The sequence below is a fragment of the Dermacentor silvarum genome, chromosome 10 (genome assembly GCF_013339745.2).
Source record: "Dermacentor silvarum isolate Dsil-2018 chromosome 10, BIME_Dsil_1.4, whole genome shotgun sequence".
In the NCBI taxonomy this organism is placed as follows: Eukaryota; Metazoa; Arthropoda; class Arachnida; order Ixodida; family Ixodidae; genus Dermacentor; species Dermacentor silvarum.
Genome location: NC_051163.1, coordinates 56,736,604 through 56,756,799, shown reverse-complemented (window position 1 = coordinate 56,756,799; position 20,196 = coordinate 56,736,604). Strand labels below are relative to the sequence as shown.

At 47.9% G+C, this 20,196-nt stretch overlaps 1 protein-coding gene across 1 annotated transcript in view; it reads left to right on the top strand.

The window, feature by feature from the left end:
* Positions 1–18,242: 18,242 nt before the first annotated feature.
* The window catches only part of LOC119431392 (peroxidase), a 122,575-nt gene continuing 120,621 nt past the window's right edge, over positions 18,243–20,196 (top strand). The window contains exon 1 of the mRNA XM_037698883.2: positions 18,243–18,448. The gene's annotated coding sequence lies outside the window, so the exon portion shown is untranslated. The remainder of the gene's footprint in view (positions 18,449–20,196) is intronic.

Sequence of the window (20,196 nt, the reverse complement as noted above, 5' to 3'; positions counted from 1 at the left end):
GTGCTTTGTCTTGCGCGTTGTATTAGTGTGTCAGTTGCGTGCTTCGTCTTTCGCGTTGTGCTAGCGTGTGCAGCGTAGTGCAGCTTCCATATGCACGACGGTTGCTCATGGTCATCGACGTTGGTAGTCGTGATGGAGGAGACGTGCCACCAGGCGTCAGCGTGGGTGCATCAACGCCTAAGGGCGCTTTAGCCACAAAACACCAATAGACATTATATATCAATGTGCAATAAACATTACACTACTTCTGTGAAGACACGTTTCACTTTCGTGTTCTATACCGATTCCTATATAAGAGGGATCAACCACATTTTTTTTTAATCCAGCAGCCAGCGGCCGTGACAGGGGCAAGCTCTGGCTTCACCTGTGCTGGTAAGAAACTGGCGGGGGCTGCCACTCCAGCATTGGAATGAATACCGTCGGCGTTTGTCAGTGACCCCAAACAAAGGATAGTGCATGTATATTTAGCTTGACGTTTACTGAGCTGTTGGGGGGCTGCCCTAGGCAGCTCCGAGCCTCCGGTTCCGAGCAGTCCGGTTCATCGTACCGGACTGGTTTTCGCCTTCGGCTGCTCCCTTCATGTGCTTTCATCTATCATCACCTGTAAATAAACCCACACCTTCGTAACAATATATTCAAGAAACCACATGGAATCACATGGAATCCCAGAAAGGAAACCGATGATTTTTATTAGTCATACTATAAGAAGCCAACAAACAGTGACAACAAGGACATCATAAGGGAAATTACTTGCATTTCTTCATTGAATTAAAGAAATTATAAATAAATGGAAATGAAAGTGGATGAAAGAACATCTGGCCGCATGCAGGTATAGATGGGTCGAAGAGGTGTCGAATGCGGGGAGGTGTGTCGCGAAGATCTAGCGAGGGTCTCGATTCGGCAGCTTTGATGTCTTCAGGTAGCATGTGTGGGTTTATTGACCAGTTGTCTTCACTCAAAAAGTTCACGTAGCCTTGACGCCTGCGGCAGAGAGGATGTTCCACATCCGCCGCCAAGGCCGCTAGTGGTGGCGCTGGCTAACACTCCCAGGGTTAGTTCTAGTAGTAGATCAACGTAAGTACCCCGGAAAGTTGATAGGAAAAAGGCGCCGCGGTAGCAAAATTGGCAAGAGCATCGCCCGCGTAATGCGAAGATGTGGGTTCGTATCCCATCTGTGGCCAATTGTTTTTTCATCCACTTTCATTTCCATTTATTTGTCAATTCTTTAATCCAATTAAACCCGCCGCTTAGTGGTTATGGTGCTAATCACTAGGTCGCGAGATCGAATCCCGGCCACGGCAGCCGCATTTCGATGGGGGCGAACTACAGTAAACACCAGTGTACTTAGATTTCAGTGCACGTTAAAGAACCCCAGGTGGTCCAAATTAATCCGGAATCCCCCACTATGGCTTGCCTCATAAGCAGATAGTGATTCTGGCACAAAACCACGTAATTATTTTTTTTAAATTCAGTTCAGAACTACAAGTAATTTCCCCTATGCTGTCCTTGGTGCCATTGTTTGTTGACTTCGTATGATATGGCTATATATATATATATATATATTATAGTTGTATTGAGACACGTGTACATTTCTCCTACGCGCATCTACGCACATTTACAAGCGCTCGCCTGCAGGCCCCCTACACTAAGTGCTCTGTCAGCGAAAGCATTTCGACGGCGACGGCGATCTCGACGCAACCGGCAACCTTCGATTCGCGTGGCTACAGGCGTGCGCCCGCTTTTTACCACACGATGCACCGCGCGCCAGGTGACAGCGGCCGTGCTCGCCTCCCTCTTGTCTATTACGTTTCATTCTGCGCACGGCGCTGTGCAACGTCTTTCCTCCTTCCATCAACGTTGCTTTAGTCTCTCCTCAGTGGGATAAACTCGTCGCACATTTCAGAGAGAGCTTGCAAGTGCGGGATTCGCAATCAATGCTGTCCACCGTTTCGATGAAAATAGATAAGCGTGGGTGCCCATCTGCAAGCGGTGCGCGACCAGGTTGCTTCCCAAAGGGCCATACTGTCGGTAAGAGTCCCATGTATAGCTTGGCTGAGTACATGAGAACGTTGAGAAGCGAAAGTATATATGGAGGGCACGTTCTACACGAAACTGCCTCTCCGCTGACCGATCAAGAAGCTCCCCTTCGAAACGGCCTCACGAGGGTCGATGATAGAGCACTTTCAGAAAGCAGGAGCTTCAGTGGTTGATTGATCGGTTCATGGGACTTATCGTCCCGGATGTAGCTGTGAGAGACACCGTAATCACTGGCTCCGGGGTATAATTTCAACCACGTGGAGTTTCTTTAGCGTGCACCTCAACTCTAAGTGCGCAAGCGTTGAAGCATTTCGTGCCCCTATCGAAAAGGGGCCTCCTTGACTGGGAATTTCGTGATCCGCAGCACGGACACTGGTCAATTGCGGCGGTTTGTTGCTTCGAACCAATTTCTCTCACAGAAGTGCTCACTCTTAATGAGATGGCCCGACACCCTTTAGGGGCCCATTCGCAATATCGACCTGATTGAGAAAGAAATAGAGCTGGGCAAGTCATGTAATGCGTAGAGTAGATAACCGGTGGGCCATTCGAGTTACAGAATAAGTACCAAGGAAAGGGAAGCGCTGTCGAGGACGGCAGAAAATTAGGAGGGGTGGTGAAATTATGTAATTTGCAGCCGCAAAGTTGGAATCGGTTAGTGCAAGACAAGAGGCAATTGGAGATCACTGGAGATCCACTGTAGCCTTCGTGCTACAGTGGATAATAGAATAGGCGGCGGCGGCGGCGGCTGCTGCGGCTGCTGCGGCTGCTGCTGCTGCTTGCTGCTACTGCTTACTGCTGTTGCTTGCTGCTTGCTGCTGCTCGTTGCTGCTGATTATAATGATAATAATGATCATGATGATGTGATAATTAATTTTATTAAATTCAGTTCAGAACTACAAGTAAGAATATATGCCCAGTGGCCTTGCAAGACATACCTGTGAGTGTTTTCACCCTGTTCGGCTAAACGTCGTCTGTACGAGCTACTACTTGAACAAACTACAATAAGTGGCTTTGAAATCGGGCCTCCGGCGCCGACTATCTCGGTATAACAAAATAACAAAAGACTCTCTCGGCGTAACAATTTCCGCATGGTAAGCGCCCTAAGCTACCGCAGCAGCCGAAGACACGTCACGGGCGTGATGTTTTGGACACTCCCCTATGTGTAATGTCACTCGCCACCGTGTAATGTGTGCAATTGTGCGCGATGATTTACACCACGTCTTACGCATCTGCCCGCGCTTTGTGGCAAGAACTATTCACAGAGGCGCTTTAAATTTACATGTACGGCTCGTTTGATATGCAATTGGACCTTGGAGCAGGGCTGGCAGCGATTTGGTTGCCACCAAGGCTCTCTTAGTATTCCTGCGGGACTCTTGTCCTGGCCAGGTGTTCTATAGAAGCCTGTTAATGTGCGTGCTTGCGTATTTTGTGTACACGTACAGCTGCCGTGGAAAAATAGCACAAGTTGGGGTTCTTTAACGTCCCCCTAAATATAAGTGCACGAGAATTTTTGCATTCTACCTTTTGTTCGTGAGTTCTCTTCGCCGTTGGCCAACCGTCTTCGTTAATAAACCTCAAGCATCACAGTTGGCTCGCATCTGCTTTGATGAACAGTTGTTGCGTGAAAACTTATTTTTCTTTTTTTCTTTTTTTTTGCGTGTGAATGCTGGTCTTGTGGCCGAAATCACGCAGTTTTTTTGTTCGTAAGCGCCGTCTGCGAATGGTCGGTCGCCATCGATGTCCGACGTCGTGATTGGATGACTAAAGATCTTACGAACAGTTCTACTGTAAGAACATAATTGTGAATACGAGCCCTGTTGTCTAGATAGCGATGGTGTCATTCGTCACGCGGTTACGGCTCATGATCGGCCGATCCCAGTGATAACGTGAGCGGAGCTCCACTCCGATGACTCGCGAATCGCGAAAAGGAATAGCCGTTGGAATAGAATCGTTACATTACCCTGGCCATAGCCTACGGAATTTCCCTGGTCAAAGGTCTCTCTTTATTTTTTTCTTTTTACAATGCGATGCTTCCTTCTTTCCTAAAATATAATCAACTAACCTCCGTACAGAGGCTAACAAAATATATAATGCGTCACGATAAGCTGGTGTGGAAATGTCAAGGGGGCGTTACCAGCCGTATACTGCAGTCCCTTACAAAAATTATTTTGACAATGTACAGAAAGACTACAAACATTCGTCTATAAGGTCAGTATACTGCTTATAGACAAATCCTACTAGAATTGTCTATGGCAAGTCTAAGGACTTATGGCCTTACGCGTTTTACCGACTACCCTGCAGATCTTTTATAGAAGGAACAACATTTTACAACAGCCAGTCAGTCTATGAGAATATCCTATAGACATGGCTAAATCCATTTTTGTAAGGGCGTCTTCCCTCCCGCGTACTTTCTGAAACACCAGGACTCCACTCACGCACAGTTAAGCCTCGCATATTATAAGCATCTCCATAGGCGTAACCTACCAACGTAGCTTAAGATAATAGTCCTCTTCGACTGACGGCTCCCGGGGGTTCGGATTGACGCCATTTCCCCGCCGCGCGTACACGCTGTCAACCACATCGGGGGCGTGCACTCAGACTCGGAGGCGTACTTTCGCGCAGGCAACTGTCGGCCACTGCTTAGCAGCACTTACACGCGGAGCCGCCCATTTTGACAACACGAGTGCGTCCCAGGAACAACTTCTTAACGTCACACAGCGCGCTCGCCGCGCTATCCCGTGATTACGAAACTACCGCTGCGAGCGTTAGGCCAAGCCGCGAACCCGCGTACGAGTACGGCACCCCCACGACACGCCGTGATCCGACGTGCTGAGTGCGAAGCGGACTGCGCCGGACATTTCCCGTCGTACGCGGCTGTCAGCGAACGAAAGTTGTTCGACGTGTGCACTGGGGCAAGGAAAAAAAAATATGAAGGACGACGCAGTGCGTCACAAAATATGAGGCAAGCTCTGAAACGGTGACGGCGTTGGTTAGCTGCGTTATTATAGGAGCAATGCGGTTCTTTGTGTATGCACTCGTGCGCCTATTGCACTACGCGTAATCATTTCCAAATATGACTAGTCACGAGGTCGGTTACTGCAATAATTGAACGAGTTTTCGGGTTTCTGCGTGCAAAAACCACCATTTGAGTACGAGGCACGCCGTAGTGGGCGACTCCGGATTAATTTTGACCGCCAGGAGATCGTTAACGCGCCCCGAATGCACGGGACACGGGCGTTTTTGCATTCCGCCCCCATCGAAATGCGGCCGCCGCGGCCGGGATTTGATCCCGCGACCTCGCGCTTAGCAGCGCAACACCACAGCCGCTAAGCCACCGCGGCGGGTACTGCGATAATCAATCACTTGGTCAAAGTAGTACTTTTATGTTGACGTATATCAACGCTGAAAGAGAATTCAATGACGACCGGTCCTAGACGAGCCACGCCGTTTCTCTGGACATCCCAGATAGAAGCCGACGTTTAAGGATAATTCGTAGAGAAAGAGGAAAAGTTAATGCGCCTTCACTGGTCGTTGTAAATTGGCGTTGGTTAGCTTAAGCGGAGTTTCTACATACAAGTAGCAGTGTCTCCAACCGTTAGTGCTATAGTTGATTGACTAGTTTGTTTTTGATGGAGTCGGACATGTCGGACATGCTGAGAATAACTTACTCGCCGGCTTTTCCCCAAAGTAGGCAATTTAGTTCAGCGCTTTCGTAAGCCTTACTTCCTATGCATAGTTGGAACGAAGTAGGCAGACAACACTGCACCATTGCGGAGTGCAGGAGTTGCTGAAATGCGCTGCGTACAAGGCAGTGGACAGCAGCCGAACATACACGCTTGAGAACGCCCTGTTGCGAACAAAACGATGTCGATAAAGAAGGATGATATATGCAAATAAAGATAACATTCCGGCATAACGAATCTCACGATGAAGGCCAATGTTGATGCGATCAACATTGAAGAAATGTAGCCTCACACCGTGATTCCACCGCTGAAACGCGTCATGCCTGAGGCATGTATATATGCAGCCTGCCTCCTCTCTCTCGCGTCCCTCTGGACATGCTGCGTCATCCAGTGGCGCCGCCTCGAAGTCCACGCGTGGCGCGTGTCTGAACACATATTCACACAAGATTGCCTAAATATATAGGACACGGGTGCATCGTCACTGCTGTCTCGGCGAAGCTGGCTTCTTTCTCGGCTTTGCCAGAATTGGAACGAGACTTAAGATGGTCACTGTCAGCTTTGCTGCCTATTTAACCATCCATAGAGCGACTATCGGAACACGTCCAATATAACTGTCACGTACGTGCACACCTCACGATACGTACGCTGACCTACAAGTTCCGCGCAAAACCTAAACTGCTCCGTACTTTAGACACACAGACGATAACGGATGAGCGATGAGATAACTGATGCCGCTCGCACGGTCAAGATTAGACTACGACACTAAACGTAAGGCTACACGTCTTCGCGACCTTGGCGGGCGCGTGTCTACGCGTTGTAGATGCAGCGCATGAGTAACACGCAAACGCTGAAGCTACAGTTCACAAAGGCAACAAACATCTCCAAAAGTCAGAGCTGTTCGATTACGCCACCGGAATGTCCCAATCGGCGCACAGCCTCAAAAGAAGATGACTTCCCTTGTGACCATGGCCGCCATCTTCTGCCGATCCGCTTTACCGGCGCGTCATCCAACACCGCGAGGTCAGGGAGTCCTACGCGTAAGTCTGCGCTAGTACGTATACGCGCTCGAGTGTCGTAAAAAACAAACACGAGGGGCCCAAGCGCGAGATTTGGTCAAGAAATCGTGCGCTAGACTTCGGCGCGGCCAAAAAACGCACCGGGTGTACCGTTTTAAGTGGCAGCGAAGTGGACGGTGCGAGGGGGAAACGACGGACGTTCGGTGCTGAACAAGCGTGCGCATACGGTGTTGGCATTCGTGTTTCTTCTTTCGCTGAACGGTGAATCTGCTTGCGACAGCGCTGCAAGAGCGCTGCGGCAAATGATTGCAGAGTTCGGAAATCATCTGCACGAAACCGAGTGACCTTTCAGCCGCTTTCGCTTTGCAACTTGTAGTCCCCAACTGCGTGCCACGTGCTGGTTGTCCCGGCTGTAATGAACGACGAAAAGGAAGAACGCCGGCCTCTACGCAAATGGACTGATGGCGTTTAAGACCTGAAGCTATACACACGGGGGCTTTTGAGAGAGAGGCCGTATTGGAGGGCTGCGGCTGAATTTCGATCACGTGGGGTTCTCTCAATCGCACAGAAAGCACGATACACGAACGTTCTTGCGTTCCAATCTATGTCGGAAAGCAGCCGCCGCGATCGGGAATTGAACCCTCGACCTCGCGCTCAGCGGAAGGTCAACGCCAGAGCCATTGATCCACTGAGGCTTGAGCTACGTGAAATGAAACTTGATTTGACAGCCGCGTGTCCAAATCGTCGATGAAATAGAAAACAAAATTACGATAATACGTGCCAAGGATAACTGACGTGTGCTAAGTGAGACGTCATAGAGAAGACATGCGGGTAGTTTCGTTCACTCGGAGGCCTTTAGCGTGCTCAGAAATTTGTCGTTCGGACGTTTTGTTTTCGTTTTCCAGACTACCAGTTCATTCTTTGTAATCGGTACTTTCATGAGACCTAAAAGTCGCATTATGCAACCTTTCATTCAGTACAAAATGACCGAGGCTGAAGCTAGGAGGTTGCGGGGAACATCCAGAAACGGTCCTTTTAAAGTATTTTGAACGATGAACCTTAACACAGTTCTTTCGCTGATCCAGTAAAGCAGGCAGAATGTGGTGTTTGAAAGCATTGTTGGGTGGCACCCTTTTTATTTGACAGCCTACTTTTACGACCTTAAAGAACGATTATGCAAGCCGTCTGCTCTACCTGAATTTATTGCTTTTCTGGCATTTCTGGCATTATTATTTACATTTTTGCACTGTATAGGCACAAGATGGGGCGGCGGTAAAATGGCGGCACCTTCATGTAAACATAACCTGCCTGACTTGCGCTGTAGTAGAACTCCAACTCACTCACTCAGCACCTTCATGTAAACATAACCTGCCTGACTTGCGCTGTAGTAGAACTCCAACTCACTCACTCACTCACTCACTCACTCACTCACCTCGATCGTTAGCCTATATGGCTAGTTATAGGTCCACTCTAATACGCATGTTTACGTAAGCCAGGTTAATGAGCAGGGCTGTAATGAATAGCTTATATGTAAGCGTGCATAAACGTAACAATGTAACTTCACGATCATATTGAAAATATAAATCACAATCAAGACAAATACAAATCAAAACCACTAAAAATACAAAATGATATACGCGCACTAAGTAAAATAGCACTGTCTAACACTTAACACAATGCCAAACATACAAAGGAAAGTACAATGTTCATATACGTTTGGCACTGCTAAGCGTCCCAGTGGAAATAATTTTAGATAACGTGCTAGAGATAGGACATGAAGGACATAGACATAGTATCTGCATTGTTAATTTAATGGCTACATGACCGATTTAAACAATGTACCTGATATGAGAATTTAAAGTTGCATGCAAGTTTTATTTCTTGTGGAGTTGAGTCGAAAATTTTTGCGCCATTGGATTGAATTAACTTTTCGCCGTAAACCTATCTGCAGGTAGGGAGATTAAACTTGCCATTGCTTGCATGCCCTATGCTACGGGTTGGTCAAGCTTTCTGATTCTCAAAGCGCGTTTTTGCAAACGTACAACCGGTGCTATGTACGTAAAGTAAGGCCCCATATTTCGCTACAATAATTAATTGTGAGCGAAACAAAGAAAAATATAAAGAATCAAGTTCTTTATACTGAAAGTAACCTCTGGCTTTATTAAGCGTAAAAAACGCAAAGGTTTTTAGATACATTGTTAATCTGTAATTTCCAATGCAACCTTTCATCCATTACGAAACCGAATATTTGAACGTAGAAACGCGATCAATTGGTTTGTTATCAACACGCAAGTCAAGCGAACTATAATCTGTACTTCATCTCCTGGAATGATAAATAACGTATTTAGTTTTGTCAGTATTTATTGTTAGCTTGTTACGAGAGAACAACATGGCAATCGCTGCTAACTTTGTCGTAATTTGTTCTTGTAGTACCGAGCATGATTTAGCTTTAAATATTAATGTGGTGTCGTCTGCATACATTCGAATTTTTCAAATAGACAATGCACATGGAAAGTCATTCATGTACAAAGAGAATAATATAGGGCCTAGTACTGTTCCTTGAGGTATTTACCAGGTGGTATTTTTGTAATCAGAAGTTAGGAGACACATTGCTTCCTCTCTGTAGGATAGATAAAAAAAAAACCTTACGTGTCTCGTTAGTAAAACCGTAAGATCCTAGCTTTTTTTGTAATATGGAATGTGAGACCGTATCAAATGCGTTTTTGATCTCCAATAAAATGCTGTCCGCGGCTATTTCATTTTTATCAAGGACTGAATTAACTAACTGTGCTAGAGTAAGGACAGCTGTGGATGTTGAACTATTGCTAATAAAACCATGTTATTCAGGACAGATTATTTCATTCTCATTAAGAAACTGGCTAAGATGAGACCTAATTAGTCTGACAAAGAGTGTATTGAGAGTGCTGAGTACAGAGACTGGTCAGTAACTGCTCGGATTGTCTCGGTCCCCTGATTTGTATGCAGGGACTACTCTCGCAATCTTGAGTAAGAGCCACTGTGTAGGGCATTATTTATGATGCGGAACAGTGGCCCTGAAAGGAGATCAGTGTTGTCTTTCACTTCTTGCGCTGGGATACCGTCATGACCAACAGCTCTATGAGACGGGAATTTGATTTGGAAAAGGCATTTGATTCAGTAGAGATACCATCAGTCATAGAGGCACTGCGTAATCAAGGAGTACAGGAGGCATAGGTGAATATTTGGCAAATAGTTACAAAGATTCCACACCTACCTTGGTTCTCCACAAGAAAAGTACAAAGATAACTATGAAGCAAGGAGTCATACAAGGAGACACAATCTCTCCACTGCATGCTTAGAAGTATTCAAGCTCTTAGACTGAGAAGGCTTAGGAGTGAGGATCAACGGCGAATACCAAAGCAACCTCCGATTTGCAGATTACATTGTCCTATTCAGCAATAACGGGGACGAGTTACAGCAAATGATTCAGGACCTTAACCGAGAAAGTGTAAGAGTGGGGTTGAAGATTAATATGCAGAAGACAAAGATAATGTTCAATACCCTGGCAAGGGAAGAAGACTTCAGGATCGCTAGTCAGCCTCTATAGTCTGTAAAGGAGTACGTTTATCTAGGTCAATTACGCACAGGGGACCCTGATCATGAGAAGGAAACTTAGAGAAGAGTAAAATTGGGTTGGAATGCATACAGCCGACATTACCAAATCCTGACTGGGAGCTTACCACTGTCGTTGGAAAGAAAAGTGTACAATTATTGCATTCTACCGGTGCTAACATATGGGGCAGAAACTTGGAGGTTAACAAAGAAGCTCGATAACAAGTTAAGGACCATGCAAAGAGCAATGACACGAAAAATGTTAGGCCTAACGTTAAGAGACAGGAAGAGAGCGGTGTGGATCAGTGAACAAACGGGGATAGCCGATATTCTAGTTGACATGAAGAGGGAAAAAATGGAGCTGGACAGGCCATGTAATGCGTAGGCTGGATAACCGGTGGACCATTAGAGTTACAGGATAGATACCAAGAGCAGGGAGGCGTAGTCGAGGACGACAGAAAACTAGGTGGAGTGATGAAGTTAGGAAATTTGCAGGCACAAGTTGGAATCAGCTATCGCAAGACAGGGGTAATTGGAGATCGCAGGGAGAGGCGTTCGTCCTGCAGTGGAAATAAATATAGGCTGGTGATGATGTTGATGATGATTCAGTGGACAATAAGTCATTTGACCGTCTCTATAATTTATCTATCTACGTTCTATACACAATACTCGATGAAAAGTTGTAAGGCCATAAGTATGTCCGTAGACTGTAGCCTAGAGCACTGCACGGGACGATTTTTTCAGCCCGGGCCCGGCTCGGGCCCGTTTTTACGTTGGGCGGCCCGCCCGAGCCCGATCAAAACTTTTATGGCGAGACCCGGGCCCGGCCCGGGCCCGAAAATAATCTACGTTACCCGCCCGGCCCGGCCCGACACCCCTTTACCTTAGGCCCGAGCCCGGCCCGAGCCCGACTCGAAACCGACCCGAACCCGGCCCGAGACCGAAAAATAATGTTTTTCAGAGTTGAGACACCCGAGAATAACTCGCTGCACGTTACTTGCACACCACCAGAAAGCCCGAGCCCGGCCCGGGACCGCGTCAAAAACCCGAGCCTGGCCCGGGCCCGAGTCAAAAAGCACACGCCGAGCCCGAGCCCGGCCCGAGCCCGTGAAAAAACTGTGCTACCCGGCCCGGCCCGGCCGACGGGCCGGGCCGAGCTCGGGCTTTCGGGTAAGCCCGAGCCCGTGCAGTGCTCTACTGTAGCCTATACACAGTGCCTAGAATGTGTCTATAGAAGTCCTTAGACGTTGTTTATAGACAGTCTATCAGTCATATACACAAATGTCAGTAGACTTTGTATAGACTGTGTAAATAAATTTTGTATGGGGTTTAAATGTACAAATAGTGCTTCACATTCAGGCTGGCTTCTGGAGCTGTTAGTGATACACTAATATTTAACACTTTTTTAAGAAGAGAGCAACGCCACCGCCAAGTGAAAGACTACTTCTAGGTAGCGATAGCATTGTGTATCCTGGTTCAGATATGTGCATATTCACCTTCTTTCAGCCATGCTTCAGTAAGAGCGATTACATAATATATAAAAAGACATGACAGATATTCACAGAGTTGGTCCAAGTTTTTTCGTGCACTCCGAACGTTGCAATGAACCATTGACACGTTCTCGCGGTCAAGTCGTGCTTGATCGATTCTTGCAAGATTAAACATAATCGCCCAGGTAATTTGGGATAAGTCTTCTGCGCCTGTCATGTGCAACGCCCGCGAGTTTTCTGTCTTTCTCGTGTGTGTTTTCCCCCTGGAGACGCATGTGAACTTCCAGTTATTTTTACACTTCGCCTTCAGTGCTTTACCCAGCAGTGACTTATTAGCAGTTGATTGGTGCTCATTGCTATAGATAGGGGTGCAATCTTCAGTGCCTAGGATTGATTTAGTCGGTCTTTGTTTCTTCGTTGCAGGCATGAGCTCATATCTGAAGATATGGGAGATGAACTTAGCAATGATGTTGGATTGCGCCTTGTCCCTGGTTGGAACTTCGTGTACAAACTCTAGGTAAGATTCATTAACATTAGGCTTCATATGAGCAGAAATTTTATTGATCACTGACGCAAGGTTCTCTCTTTCTTGTACTGGAACCCCCTTAATTGAAGGAATGTGCTGTTCTGGGCTGGTTGGTACATCATTAGGACGGGAACAAACAGCGCTAGGACGGGACGAAGTGAGCAGACAGACAAGGCGCTGACAGATCAGCGCCCTGTCTGTCTGCTCACTTCATCACGTCCTAGCGCTGTTTGTTCCCGCCCTTAATTGCCACATTGTTACAGCGGCTGTATTGTCGTAGCTCTGGCAGTGTCAGTTAATTCTTTTCTTATTTCTTTAACCTCAGGTGTGAGCCAAATATAATCTTTCTTGATTTCCTTGTTTTCAGTTTTGATGATCCCGATCTCAGTTTTCGAAATTCCTCGAACTTTGTAATTATGAATCCCACAGATTCTTTTATGGGTTACTGTTCTCTTTCAATCAGTTTAGACTAGTCTTCTTTCAGCGAGTCATGCTTAGACTCAATGGGCAATTTTATTAGTTGTAGCTCTGTTTCCATCATAGCCCTTAAATCATCCTTCAGTGTGTCATTTTCAGCTTCAGGACGGTCACTCAAGTCCGCTAATACCCGGCCGAAGTCCTTTATTGTTGTAGAAGGTTTGCCACTCATGTTTATGGCGAGACACATTAACAAGAAAGCACACGCGGAACAATTCAGGCTGCACTACCGCTCGGCTTCTAAACGTCAGAAAACGTAACTGGTACGCACGTGCAAGTACAAAAGTGACGATTAGTTTCTGCTCCACCCAGCGGCTGCCTGGACACCTCCAAAAATGCCGGCTCTGTTCTGATGAGGCGGTTTTATAGCCTATCTATGACGTCGACCACAGACGTGGAACGCAGGCGCTCTCGGGCGATCATTTATGGCGTAGCTTTCACTAACACGTTACCAGACCAGCTGATCTAGTCGGACCGTGGCGGGTCAGCGCAGTAGTTGATAGCCCGATCCAGTTGTAGTGAATGCCGTTGTGCAGCAGGTACTGAGGAGACGATTAGTCGCCGCTCGATCCAGCGGCTGCCTGGACTGCTCCGAAAAATAATAAACAAAGGACAAGGTACGCCAGTTGACTTGTTATATAATTTAGTGCGTCGTCATGGCAACTAGTGCGTCAAACTCCCTTTCATACTTAAATAAGGCTGGGCGGTCCAGGAGAACGACGTTTAACGGAAGTACAGTCGAACCTGGATATACCGAACCCGCATATAACGAATTATCGTGTATAACGAGCAGCAGTAAAATCCCCTCGAAAATTTTTTATAAAATTTTTATTTTATATATCGAATTACCTACATATCGAACTTTTTTGCGATCCCCTTAAGATTTGATATATCTAGGTTTTACTGTATATTCATTTCCTTTCAGCAGACTTGCCATCAACGCGCCCGATCAAGTCTTCTCGCAGGACGTAACAGCGTCGGACGTGGCCTCCGGAGGTGCGAAAAGGAAATACGATACGGGCTGCATATGCAGAAAGTAGGCCGACGGTACGAGTCCTTGGAGCGAAAGCGAAGTCATTGTGACCTTCGCACTTCTTCTGGGCCCGCGAGTTCAATAGCTTTGACCTCCGCCTCGAAAGAAACCCTACCTGCGTGCTAATTAAACCTCGTGCGCAAAGGATTCTTCGCACTTTCGATCAAAGCAGTCGGCTTCGCACATCGCTATATTTCGCTCTTTGTCCAGAATTTGGCAGACCGAATAGTCGGGGTAGAACTACATGGGAAACTCATTTGCAGTCACGGAAGTACAGTGTGGTAAGCCGTAAAACGAGACAACCAGTAATAAAGCCAACGTAACTAGAAGGTCTCTTTCTTTTTTATCGGAAAGAATTGGCCGATATGATGCATATCTAAGCAATAATCTATGGCAGCATAATGCACGTACAGGGCCCACATTCCCAAAGATTTGCATTCGTAAGTGTTCTTTGCCATTGTCTGGCCTGCTTCGCTAATAATATATCCAGCATCAGGATTGGCTAGAATTTTCTCTTACGAACAATTCTAGCGTCAGACCTTTTAGTGAACACAAGCCCAGGACTAGCACTCAAAGCAGAAAATGAAAGGTTGAAACTGTCACGTCAGATATATATATATATATATATATATATATATATATATATATATATATATATATATATATATATATATATGTGTGTATCTTTTTTATTGAGTGCCAGAGATGTTTGCCTGGCCATAGGATTGGTATGCTAATCCGGATGAGATTGTTGATGCTTGAAATGAGGCACTCATTCACAGAAAGCGCACATGAAGGAAAACACTCTGGCCCATCCTGCTGCTTGCACATATTGTCAGCAAAGGCGGCCAACCAATGACACAGAGTCCTTAAGAAAACAGAGCTTTGTGGATTCAGTCCCGAAACTCGAATTCAGAAACAGCTCGCGTGGTAATGCAGTTCGTTATAACAGGTACATTTGTGACAACAAGAATAATATTAGGCGTTGCCGGTCCGTCCACGAAGAACACCTGGGAACGAAATGCAATGATAGTTCGGACTGAGCGTCTTCGCAACTTGAGGTCTTTCAGCTGCAGCATAACCGAGCCCCTTCTACAACAGCGTTTCTAGTTGGGGAAAACTTCGGAGGTAGCAGTCGCGACCTACGCGCGTCTTCACGTAATGTCACCGGTTGACTGCACCGTTAGGTTAAGTAATCATGCAATTTAGCCAACCCCGCCCATGATATACCTAATTTCCATCGGGACTACATCCGCACCTCTCGATAGGGGGTGTGCCAAATACTAGAAGTAAGGTTTTTACGTGACAGTCGGTTGCCCTACACAAGACGGCCGACCTCCCACTCACTGCACCATTCAGCCGCGGGTGGCTTGCAAACAGTGAGGATGTAGTAAGGAAGAGATGATATCTAGTACGCTCGGGCTTTACTTATACTTCTAGGTTAACGTCCGCCATCTTGTGTGGGCCAAACAAGGCGTGTGGGGTACCGTACTTCAAGAATTTAGAACACCGTGCCACTGTAAAGTTCCGCCGCAACAGTCTTCCAATCTAAAGGCGTGGAAGATATAAGGTAGCTCACAGAGCTCCGCGCGTTATTAGTATGCGAAATGTTGCAGACAATTGTGGCACATTTCAAAAAATCAGAGCTAATTGCGGAGGCCATGCTCCGCTGTGCTGAGTACGGTGAACGCCACCTAGGTGGCGTTGGTAGTGCTTCTTGATGCCAGCGTCCCTTCGAATGCTGGCATCGAGGCGTCGTAGTGCTGAGACCACCGAAGCGTTCACTGTCGGTGCGCGTTAGTGTCATAATGCAGTACTTCTCTTTTCTGCTCGTAGGCGGCGGCACCGCCCCGAGCAAGAGCGCGGGTACACGGAGGAGAGTGTTAGATATATAAGGCGCGTCTGTGTAGCTCTCTGCAAATGCGTTTGTGGCGCAATGGGTTAAACGCTCGGCGATCTATCGTCGCGGACCGAGAGGTCGTGGGTTCGATTTCCAAATTTTGCATGTTTGTGGAACTTTTTCTTCTGGTTTCTTTCTTTGTATTATGTTCGTGTACATTGTAAGCTGACGTATTTCCGTGACGGAAATACGTCAGTGAAGTCTTGGTGGACCCCGGAATAAAACACTTTCGTGTTAAAAAATTACGGCAGACACCATCTGACGACGATTGATGTTAATGGGATTAGCAGTCAACGAATGTAGCGACACAGCTTAATGCCACAACCAAAACGCGTCATGCATAGTAGTGAAGGGCAGCCGGGCTACCCTCGCACGCTGCCCCTGGACACGTTGTGCCGTCTAGCGGTGTCGCCCTGAAGTCCGCGCGGAGTCCTCTGCCTGACGCATCGTGCTAAAGCGTCGGGTTGCTGTGCATGAAGAGCCCGTGCGATTCGGGTTCGATTTCGCCCAGCACTGGAGAAATCTTAAAGGATTCGTTTTCCTTAAGGAGCACCGTGAAAGAGGTTAGGTACGGACATACACACCACAAAGTGGGTAAAGTTTCCCAAAACATTAATCGCACAAATATTAGAACATGTGCGTAGCTTACGCAACACCGAAGAATAAATTCGCAGCTTTGCTTTTCTTTTTTAGTTGTGTTTACGTTCGAAATCTTCTGCCCCATTTAATTCCTGTTTCTTACAGGAGGCGTCGTCGAAAGGTGGACTTAGCAGGACAAATCAGTGTGTCAACGCAGTTGACGAGAAATGGCGCCGAGGTGTAGCGGCTGCAAATGGTCCCCCATATCCGGAACGCAGAATTATTATTCTTTCATTTGATTATAGCCTACCACTTTGCTTCAATTGTGGTGCTAACTTGTGGACCATTTACCGGTTGTTAAAAGACGCCCAATGAGTGTGTGATGCACTTGAAGTTTTATTCTTGTGCTGTTCCCCACTTGCCCACTTCCCCTCCCCTTTATTTTATTATTATCTTTCTCCTCTCTCTTAATCACTATCTTGTTATTAACTCACTATTCTTTTTCTATGTACCTTTCCTCTTCTAGAGCAGGCAGGTGTTGTGCCCTCCTGGTCGCAGTTGCCAGCTAGTTCTCTTTCTCTTATCTGTGTTTGTTTTTATGTGTGGAAACCTAATAATATTAATCATAATAATTGAACGCTGGGATAAAGGAAGACGGCTGCAGAGAGTGATGTGCAATATATTGTGGAAGTTTAGAGCCAATTCAGAAATCGTAAATGTATGAGCGGATTCACGGCGAGGGTGAAGAAAGACTTGACAGTACATAGCGTCTGTCCTGTCTACTCTTTCTTCACCCCTGCCGTAAAATCGCTCATACATTTACGATGTGTTATTGCAACTGGCCCAGCAGACTACTATCTTGAATTCAGAAATGTTCGCGCTCTTTCATGTGCAGTCAGTAAACATTTGTCTCTCAGCGACCTCAGCGTCACGCTCGGGATCGAAGGCAGCGATCGCTTCGCAAAATCGATCGGTTTCCCGGTTTGCCGATAACATCGCACCCAGCTCATGCATCCAATATGTTGACACTGGAACGGTGACACGGCATCGTAAGCGACTGCGTGTTCAGAACTTTCCCTCCAATTTCGAAGAAATGGCTATAGAAATGAGGTCAAGTCGACTGTGGCTAAACAAATAAAGAGCTCAAAAAAAAAAAAGTAATCGACCTTTTCGTAGGCTGAACAACTTTCTCCGGCGAGACCTCTCGTACAATAGCGGCCTGGAGCGTTCGCTTATTCATCCTACGGAAGCACGGAAAAGAACCCGAGAGTGGAGGCAACCTACTCCCAGGATCCCTTCTATAAGCACGGCTGCCGAGCCGCTGTCTAAGAGTCCGAAGGGGTCAGAGGTCGCGATCCAACCTCCGGTTGCCGATATAGGCGCGTGCAACTGCTTCAGTGTTGACACTGCCGTCACGGCGGTGACACGTCGCGGCGTCGAACATTTTCCTTCGAATTTCGAAAGAAACGGGTAGCGACGAGGCTGGAAGTCGACTGCAGCGACGAAACAAAATAGACACCGAAAAGAAGCGCGCAAAAGGCGTCCTTTCTCTCAGCACGGAACATAACTTTCTCCGGCGAAACCTCCTGAATACGGAGACCGTTTACTTCCTCGTACGCGGAAGCGAAGAAAAGGAGGAAAGGGTTAGAGGGGTGGAGGGGAGGCTACTCCGGGGGGGTTTCTTCCGCAGCACTGCGGCTTTCGTGGAGGTCCGCCGGCGTTGTGGGGGGTCAAGGCGTGGCGTCCTTGAAGTAGGTGCGGGGGGGATATGCACCTTTCTAGCCGCCACTGCCGCTTCCGAGCCGCAAGCCGTCGTCACCACCGCCGACGCTCTATAGCGCCGCCCGCCGCCGCAGCCGCTCACTTGAAACCGCTCTCGTCTTGACGACGACGACGACGACGCCGCAAACCGGCTTGGGGCGTCGAGGGCGAGGGCGCCGTGTCGTCGTTCCGCTAACCCAATTCCAGCGGCTCGACTCCGACGCTACTCGGCCGAATACTCTCACTGTGTGCGCCGGCCCCTTGGATAGCCGCCGTTCGACGACGGGCGAGACACCGCCAACGCCGCAGCCACGCGCTTCGGCGACCACCGCGACTGAGGACGAGACAACGCAAGGTGAGTGCATAGTGACCCGCGGTCGCCCGTCCTGCTGCTTGGCGTCGGCGCTGTTTTACGTCTTTCTTTTCACCGCAACACTGCGACGACCGACGGACGACGATGGAGCGCTTCCGCGCTTCGGCGCTTGTGAGCTCTGCGCGAGATGCGTGCGTGGATGATGTGATGTGGATCCCCTGGCACCGTGGTTTCGAGGAGGAGCGCGAACCCAGAGCTTTCTCGTGCTTTATTGGCGGAGTGCTGCGGTGATTGTTATCGACACTTCTGGAGGCTTGTGTTTCGCGTTGTTATATAAGAGCGAAGAGGTCAGCTTTCGTGTTGTATTCCAGTGCTAGACGAGTTGATGCTGGTCGGTGGGCTCGGCAGTGAAGGAGGAGCGCGAGCCCAGCGTTGTGCGCTTTATCAGAGAGTTTTGTGGGAATAGTTCGCGACTAAAGATGTTATCTTTCGCGGTTCTTGCGGACATGTCGCGAGAGTACTTAAGTTACGCATGCGCAATGTACAAAAAAAAAATAAATAAAAATAGAAAGGTTCTGTCGTAGACTGGTTGACCAGGGCTCGGGAGTGATGGACGAGCGTGCCATAAAGACGTGCTTTGCCGGAAAAGCTTCAACGGTGATTTAGTATAGCTTCCGGAATGCCCGGCGTTACGGTTAGAAAGAAGAAAGTCACGAGATCTTCACGTTACTCGTAGAGTCAGTTTATTTTCTTCCGCGCGAGTCGCTGGTGGGAAGACAGCGCTGCAGAACATCCGGCGTTGTGCAGAGCCTTCATCGTTCTTAAGAAAACACCGTACATGGTGTGACGAGGCGGAAGAGAGAGATGGTAGTTGGAGGAAGGTGCGCGGACCGAAAGCCGTTGAGATTCAAATGACGACGATTTTGTCCAACGAAGCGAAGGTTGTCGTTGGCGCTATCGCCGGAAAGCGGCGCTGGTGTCTTCGGCAGTTGGATAGCCTTCCGGAAGGCCGTTTAATCCGCGCAAGTGTGCGGCTGAAAGGGGACAAGGATGGAATCAATATGGCAGAGTACAACAAGCTACGTGCTTCCAGCTGTTACGGAAGGAACGTGCTTTATCCCAAAGGTGCACGGTGCGCGTACGGCTTTGTCGCTGGCTAATCGAGCCCCAACAACGATGAGCTAAAATGGGACAAGGATGGAGCAACCGCGCGTGTATGTCTGTATACGTAGATGGCTGGGAGTTCTTGCGTGCGCTGTAGACGAGCTCGGAGGGTATTCGTGAGGGAGGGGCGCACCACCTGTGATGAACCGCTGTTTGGTAATTAGATACCGGAAAGAAACAATCACTTTGTGATGAAAATAGCCGCTGATTAGAAGACACGCGAAACTGATTGCCGATGTGGCAAGCACCAAGCGGGCATCCGCTCTCTTGGGATGTAGCGTCTGGTATTTTCGCTTGATGGTTATTGATGTTGGTATCCCGCACAGGCATGGATACGTTGGGTGAGGGAGTCAGACTTATGCCTAGCAAGAAGCTTGATGGACCATGCTATAAGCGTCGTTTCCTGCAACGCCACGGATTGCCTACACTTAGCCGCGCACTGCTTCTTTGCTTCAGCGAGAGAACACGCTATTCCTTCCATTCGTAGTTTTCTTCAAGAATGAGAAAAGAGGGAGGGAGGGGGGGGGGGGGCAAGGACCCACGGCTTTAACTACCGGGTCATGCAGAGCGAGCAAACATCGGAACGAATACAGAGTACTTGTGGTATATAGACGGTTGCAAACCAA